Genomic DNA, 7,454 nt, shown 5'->3' on the forward strand with positions numbered 1-7,454 from the left:
TAGGTAACAATGTTATTTAAGGATATATATATATATATTTGAACTTTTTTGAACTGCATTTAAATGGTGTTTCCAGTCTTTAATAGTATAGCTGATAAATACTGAAATATGAATTAATACTCAATTAGAATGATGAAATCTATGAAAAATGTGTACTTATTTGAAACTTTTTTTAAAAAGTGCATATATACATTTCAGCTTTTTTGAAGAGCCATTTAAGTGATATTTTCAGTTTTTAATAGCATGACTTATAAAAACTGAAATGTTAATTAAAGCGTAACTAAAATAATAAAAAACTATAAATTTATGTATTTATTTCAAAAGAGAGTACATATTTGAAACTTTTTAAAAAAGTGTATATACATTTCAGTTTTTTTGAAGTGCCATTTAAGGGGTGTTTCCAGTTTTTAATATCACTACTGATGAATACTTAAATGTGAATTAAAGCTTAACTAGAACGATTCATTTTGCCGATTTTGCTGCAGTTTTTGATGAAGTATTTAACTATTTTTCAAAGGAAATATTTTTCAATCTTTTGCTGACATATTAATTTTAAATATTTTGAGAATTGGTCTAAAATTTCATTCTGCTATCCTTAGTAATTTATAAGATGAATAAACAATAAGATAATTGGCAAAACGTGGGAAAATTGTCTTGTGAAACGAAACATTTAAAGTTCCAGATCATTTAATTATTAGTATAAAAATTTCAAAATATTCAACATCACAGTGATTATGAAAATTTATTAAAGCGAATTGAATCAAAAAGCTAAACTTACCTTTGTTGTAAAAATTTTTGCTGTAATTGGATTCAGAATACGCTAGAATATTCCAGATTCTGAATACGCAATTTTTAAATAGCTATTTTAGGTAATGATTAACATTCGTCAACTTAGTTTCAACATGTTCGGAAACCAATTGGCCATTGTTGCACCGTGGTACCATAATTATGGTCATAGTATATAAGCACAGCGTCCTGATGTTTCGAAAATGGTTTTCAAAAGTGCACTAATATACGATTTAAGGCGCTCTTCTTTACCCTTCATTTCTAAAAATGAGTTGTAAATTACCAATGAGTTGTCATTTACCCTTCAATTCTGACTAAAAATGAGTTGTAAATTACCAATAAAATATGAAAGTTAGTCTCACTGCTGCGTTATTTACTTACAGTAAAAAAGTGCCTTGAACGAGCGAAATAAAGCATTGATGACAAATATTTATGCTAATATAATATTTAAATATTTCTGCTGTAATACAGCTTTAGCAATTTTTCTGTGTCATGTTATTTATGTGGATATTTAGAAGAGTAGCTAAAATTATAGTTATCTTCTCATCTTTTGATTGCATTCAATTTTAAGTGCTAAAATAGAGTAAATCATTTACATTCTTATAAATGATCTGACTAATTAGTGTATTATGTTAAATTGCATTTCAAATCAGGCCATCTTGATTGTGAAGAAAGTGAGCTTGGTTCGCAAAGTGTAATATCGCGTGGCAATCCTTAGGGGTTTGCGATCCTCAGAAAGCAAGGAGCGTGATACAGTAATGCGGATTTTAAGCTAGAAAATAAAGCGCTTTCTCATGACGTCACTGAAAAGCTTTCATTTGAAGGTATTTGACACTGAAAAAAATGACTTGGTGTAGTTTTGAACATCCTGCGTGCTTAAGCGGACACTGCTCGTAAAAACACTCTAGTGCCTTACAGTTATAGACTAATAAAGTAAATTTACAGAATTTATTGAGAGAGCTTGTTTTTTAATATTTGGTTAAAATTTGCTTCAGAAAAATTTACTTACGTTTGTTTTGTACAGTACGAAATTTTCCCAAAAAAAGCATTCTTAAAAATTTTCACAAAGTGATAAAGCCTTTTAAATCGATATTTAAGAAACAGCTCTTAATAAATTGATCTAAGCATTATATGTAATACTTAAATACGAAACTCAAGTTTATTAGTACAGCAGTTTTAGAGAAAATGCTTTTTTCATGTTGACATTTTTAGTTTTGAGGAATTGAGGTAAAAAAATAGGTAACAATGTTATTTAAGGGCTTAGAGAGTTTTTGAAAATTCATAAGAATACTTCTATTTCAGATAAAATAAGGTTATAATTTGTGTTTCAATTTTTACAATCTGAATTTTATCATAAAGTTTTAAAAAAAAGAGATTTGTGGCCTACACCGAGAAGTCAAAAGTGTAAAACTACCCACCTAAAAAGACTGAAAAATGCGCATATTGATTTTTTTAATGTTTATCCTACTAAGCAAGAAATACACAAAATGTTTCATGTCTTTTCAGTTTAACAAAATTTTTGACATTTCCATAAACGAAGGAATAAAGTTTCACCATGATATCCCTCCGAAGCGAGCTGTTCTTTACTCTCCTTATCATTCTGTTGTCAACTTCATGTTTATTAGAAGCTGGAACTATTCATAGCTCCTTAGGCACTGGTGAAACTAATCGTGGATGGAAACCCGGAGGCAAAAGAAGCATGGATTGTTCTCTGCTACAATCTGAAGCCCTTTTATCAATTCTTGAAGTCGTAAAGGTAATTCTATATATTCTATTTGATTTTGTGAGCACTTTAATTATAATATTAAAATATACACATAATATCCAAAAATTTAAACTACATTATCGCGTAAACTCTTGGAAATCTTAATAAAAGAAAAACGTAATTCTTGTCTCCTTCTAAGTTGTAACATTAGAATCTTGTAATGAAAATTAAAAAGAATTAAAGTTGATGGTAATATGATTTATTAAGGCTATATAATATTAAGGCTGAAGTAAATATATCGTTTGAAGTGGACTAATGTTTAAAATCCTGTGGTCTTAAGGTTCCTTTTAGAGAGATTAAAAACTCAACTTCATCCATGTTAACCATGGTTCCTCTTAGAAGAGGATTAAATGGAAGCAATTTATTTATGCATTTAGTCATTAATTCATATTTTCTGTCTCATATTATTCATTGAAACAAATTCCATTGAATCAGTTATCAATAATAACAAGGTTGTAAGTTTTTTTAAAACTTAAACTATGAAGGGCACGCAGAAAAAAAAAACGTTGGTAAAACTACCATACTTGTATGGTAATAACATTTCTAGTAAAAAACTATAATTTTTGATAATAAAACAAAAATATACGGTATTTAAACCATTCATTTGTTAATTCATCCTTTCGTATGGTATCAGTTTACTGGAATTTCTGGCTTAGAAAAATATAGATTTTACTACCTCATATTTTGTAATAAATGCGAAACTGAGGAGTAAATGCTGTAATCGAATAAATAGTGTTTATGCCACGCTCTAAAGTATCATGATAAAATTAGCAAATTTTGCCATATTTTCCAAATTTAATCACAGATAACAAAATCATATTTTATTGCTAATTTTAATGGAATCATTACCAAAGTGCTTCGGTAAAAATTACCGAGATTTTTGCTTCTCCCATAGAGCCAGAAACACAGAAAATTTTAATATATTTTGGCAGTTCTGGCTATATTTTTTATTCGGAGTAGTTTCAAAAATACTTCTAAATAAAAAAAATAGTATTAGAATCATTAGAAGCGATTTCAAAGGTTATAATTAAATAAAAAAAAACTGAAAGAAAAAATTGGTAATTACGCTCACGAGATTCTGTTGCGCTCTGATTGTTAATATGATGAAAGTTGAATCATTTTTACAGTCTGAAAGGAATCCTTAATGCACAGTAAAAGCAAATTTTACAGTGAAAGTACATGAAGTGTCATTTGTCAATCGAGCTGAATTTTTTACAGATGGTTTTTACATTTTTCCACATGTAAAAACCATCTGTAAAAAAATCACTCATGGAAATTATTTTACCTGTTTCGAAGTAACCATTAGCCTGTTAATTAGGTCAAAAACTGCAATTCTTATCTTCAGTACTTTGCCAACCTTGTGATGCCACAGTCGGCATATTAATTAATCGAATTTCAGTTAAATTAAAATTAAACTGAAATTCGATTAAGAGAGATAAAAAAGTAAGTTTAATAAATTAAATAAATTTTGAAATCTAGGAAAGATGTAATTTACGTGTTTTCAAGATTCTAACTAATACATTAAGTTTTAAAACTAGAATAAAAGAAATTCTAGTGTTCTGAGTAACAAATTCCAATCTTTCTGCACAATTCTGCTGTTGTAATTCTTTACTAAGATAATAATAATTGGTTGAAATCAATATTTTTAAATATCTTAAACGTGGTTTTCCCAATTTATTCGCCATTGTACATTTTGCTAAATTTCTGTGTTACGTTATAAATTCTTTCCTAAACTTACTATTAGAATAATTCATAACTCTTCAACTAAGGCAAAATCGACGAAACTTTTCTAAAAGTACTTTTTTTAATATAGGATGTAATTGTTTTTTCTTCAAAGGCAACTGTGATACCTAATAAGTATAATTTTTCAGACTTTTTTTTATGGATTATGAAAACATATATTTAGGTTAGTGATTAAAGAACAAGTTTCATAGTAAAAAACTTATTGTGAAGCAATAACCAATCACAAGTTTCTCTGTTAGCTTAATATATTTTAACAGCAAACATCATTTTACAATATTTTTTACATATATGGTATGTAATTGTTTGCATTTTTTGACATGCCATTGTTTCACAATAAGCTTGTCTATGGAAAACAGTTAATGGTGATATACGGTTAATCTTGTACACATTTTATTGATTTTTGGTTTTGTCTATTTTGTCTTAACTTAACGATAACTATTTTGTCTTATATTAACTATAAGCATTTTGTTTAAGGGAAGAAAATTATCTTTTTCATCGCTTTTTCAGAGTAAATAAAGAAAATCGGAGCTCTATTTGAGGGGAAAAAATTATAAGCTGATATTGATATTTGGAAGGGAACAATTGGTTTCCAAGATGGGTTATACCACCATCACATTGGTTACTGTAGAATTCCTGATTGACGATATAAGACAAGTTAATTAATAAATGGGACAGAGGACATTAAAGGCTTATAGTGAGTCAGTAGAAACTTGAAGGAGAGTTAATTTTCAAAAACCTGAGCACACTTTAAAATTAATAACTTGTTTTGTTTTGAATCTAAAAATTATATAAACCTTTTTAATTTTGTATTATAAGAGACACTTTAAAACAAACGACAAAATGTACACGGGGTTTTCAAATTCGGCTATCCTTGTTTAGGAGCTTTTTTTGACATAACTTTGCTCAATTTTCAGAAACCCATTTTTACAGTGAAGCAGTTAGCTAGGTTAAAATAAATGTACCTTGTTACAGATTATTTAACTAATTTTTGAAGTTGAAGTAAAACCTTCAGATGTTTACTACTCTCTGTTTACATTAAAAAGTCCAAAATAAGGAGAACATAAAAAATTTGGCGGAAAAAAAAGGTTTTTGAATATGTTTTTTTAAAAATTTATCTGTCTATATTTTTTTTTAATAAATTTATGAGTCTATTTGCTACCTGAATTTTTAAATAATTAAAATAGATATTATCAAAATAACGTTTTTTAATGTTATGTATTGTTAATTTAATGTAACTGCATGAGATGGTTAGAAATAATGTGTTACACGTACTAGGAGGAGTATAAAACATAGATAATGGATTGAAAGCCGACCTCATTACTTTATAAATGAGGCCATTTTTTTTCAAACCAATAGTCAACATTAAATTGATAAATTAATAATGTCTGATTTAAACTGGAAGCTAATATACTTTTTTTCATCAAAAGTGCACAGAGAAAAAAGCATGGCTAAAACTACCAGAAGATGGTAAAATTTACCTTGTCCCTGGCTCTATAGAACATCAAAAAGCTCGGTAGTTTTTACCGAAGCACTTTGCTAATAAGTTTGGTAAAATATGGTTTTATAATCTGCGATAAAATTTAGTAAATGTGGTAAAATTTAGTAATTTTATCGTGATACCTTAGCTATAGGAAGAGGAATAATTACCAAATGAATGGTTTAAATACTCTATATATTCGTTATCATAACAGTGTGGTAATTTTATTTGAATTTTTTTCTCCTTGTACTATGAAATTAAAAGTTTCCAATATGAACGTATTGGTAATTAGATACATTTTGAGTATCTTAACAATATAGTTTGAAATGCTGCATAAAAATATCAAAACCATTAAAAAATAAAGGTTAAAAAATAAGAAGCTTTTTAGTTTTTGGAGGGGACGTAGAAATTTTTTTATTTTTTTTTTTATTTTGCAAAAATTTAGGAAACTAAAAGTTACAATATTTAGGAAAAAGCACGGAAGGAACATAGTTCAATTATTTGTTTTTTTTATTTCACCTGCAGTTTGATTTTGCTTAAGAAATCAGTCTTTTTTTAACTTATTTATGATGAGACTTATTGATTTTTTTGTTTTAGACATTTTTCTTGATATTTTTCAGGAAGAAGCTGCCAAAATATCTATGTGCGAAAGGGTTCATTATGAAGAAAAGGCTGTTTGGTGACTTTCTGTTGATAGCCTCTTCTAGCATTTTAATGCTTTCAAAATTCTATTTATGAATGTAATTTATTTAAATTCTTTATTAAAGTAACATTATTAGCATATGTTTGTATTTTTTAATAGCAAAAACTACAACAAACAGCACTTAAAAAGTTTAAACTTTAGATTTATTCATAATTGTAATGTATTGCAGGGATAAAACCTATCTTCGACACTCGAAATAATGATTTTCTCTAATAATATTTATTTTATAAGTTCACAACAGGTATTCATAAATATTAAGTTATATTTTGTCCATCTCTATTCAGCGTCCACTATGATGATTCGATAAAAGATTCAAAATGTCATTTTGAGGAAAGGTCAAAGTTTTGAAAAAAATCAAAAGCATTTTTGATCAATTTTTTAATGCTTGAAAAGTTAAAAGCAGTTAAGTTAAAAGTAGTAAAGTTGAAAAGTAAGTCCTCTTTTACTTTATTTAGAGTTATTAATGTATGCAAAAGTTTACAATTAACGTTTCATGTTAAGGATTTTCATTTAAATGGAAAAATCTCTCTAAATAGACAGTTTTATAAAGTAGTTTAATGTATTTTTTAAAAAAAAATTCAAACAATTTATTGGTTTTTTAGCTCTTTTAATTTTTCAACAAGATGGCAGAGTAAATTTCAAGCTTATAACTTAGCTTGAATCTTAAATCAATTGAATATTCAGTTTGAATCTCAAATATCTGGCATTTTTTTGCACTACATGAAATGGTTACTTAGAAGTAGAAGATTTAAGGATTATATTTTGTCTATGAAAGCTACAATTAAAGTTTTTGAGTTTGAATAATTAAAGTTTTGGATTAAAATTAAGCTAAGAGTCTGGTGTAATAAACATACTAGGTTCAAATTCCAAAGTTACACGAATCTTAAACTTCAATGTACAGCGAACTGTCAGGCTTGAAGTGTAACGAACTAAACTGAAATCAAATCGATAAAACATATATATATATAAAAGGCAACTGT

General features: G+C 27.3%; 1 long non-coding RNA gene across 3 annotated transcripts in view; it reads left to right on the forward strand.

The window, feature by feature from the left end:
- LOC122269190 (uncharacterized) overlaps window positions 1–6,554 on the forward strand; it is a 50,382-nt gene extending 43,828 nt beyond the window's left edge. For all 3 annotated transcript variants that reach the window (XR_006225038.2, XR_011638240.1, XR_011638239.1), the window contains 2 exons: window positions 2,293–2,542; window positions 6,392–6,554. This is a non-coding gene — a long non-coding RNA (uncharacterized lncRNA). The remainder of the gene's footprint in view (window positions 1–2,292; window positions 2,543–6,391) is intronic.
- The last annotated feature ends 900 nt before the right edge of the window (window positions 6,555–7,454 follow it).

This window comes from Parasteatoda tepidariorum, chromosome X1, assembly GCF_043381705.1.
Source record: "Parasteatoda tepidariorum isolate YZ-2023 chromosome X1, CAS_Ptep_4.0, whole genome shotgun sequence".
In the NCBI taxonomy this organism is placed as follows: domain Eukaryota; kingdom Metazoa; phylum Arthropoda; class Arachnida; order Araneae; family Theridiidae; genus Parasteatoda; species Parasteatoda tepidariorum.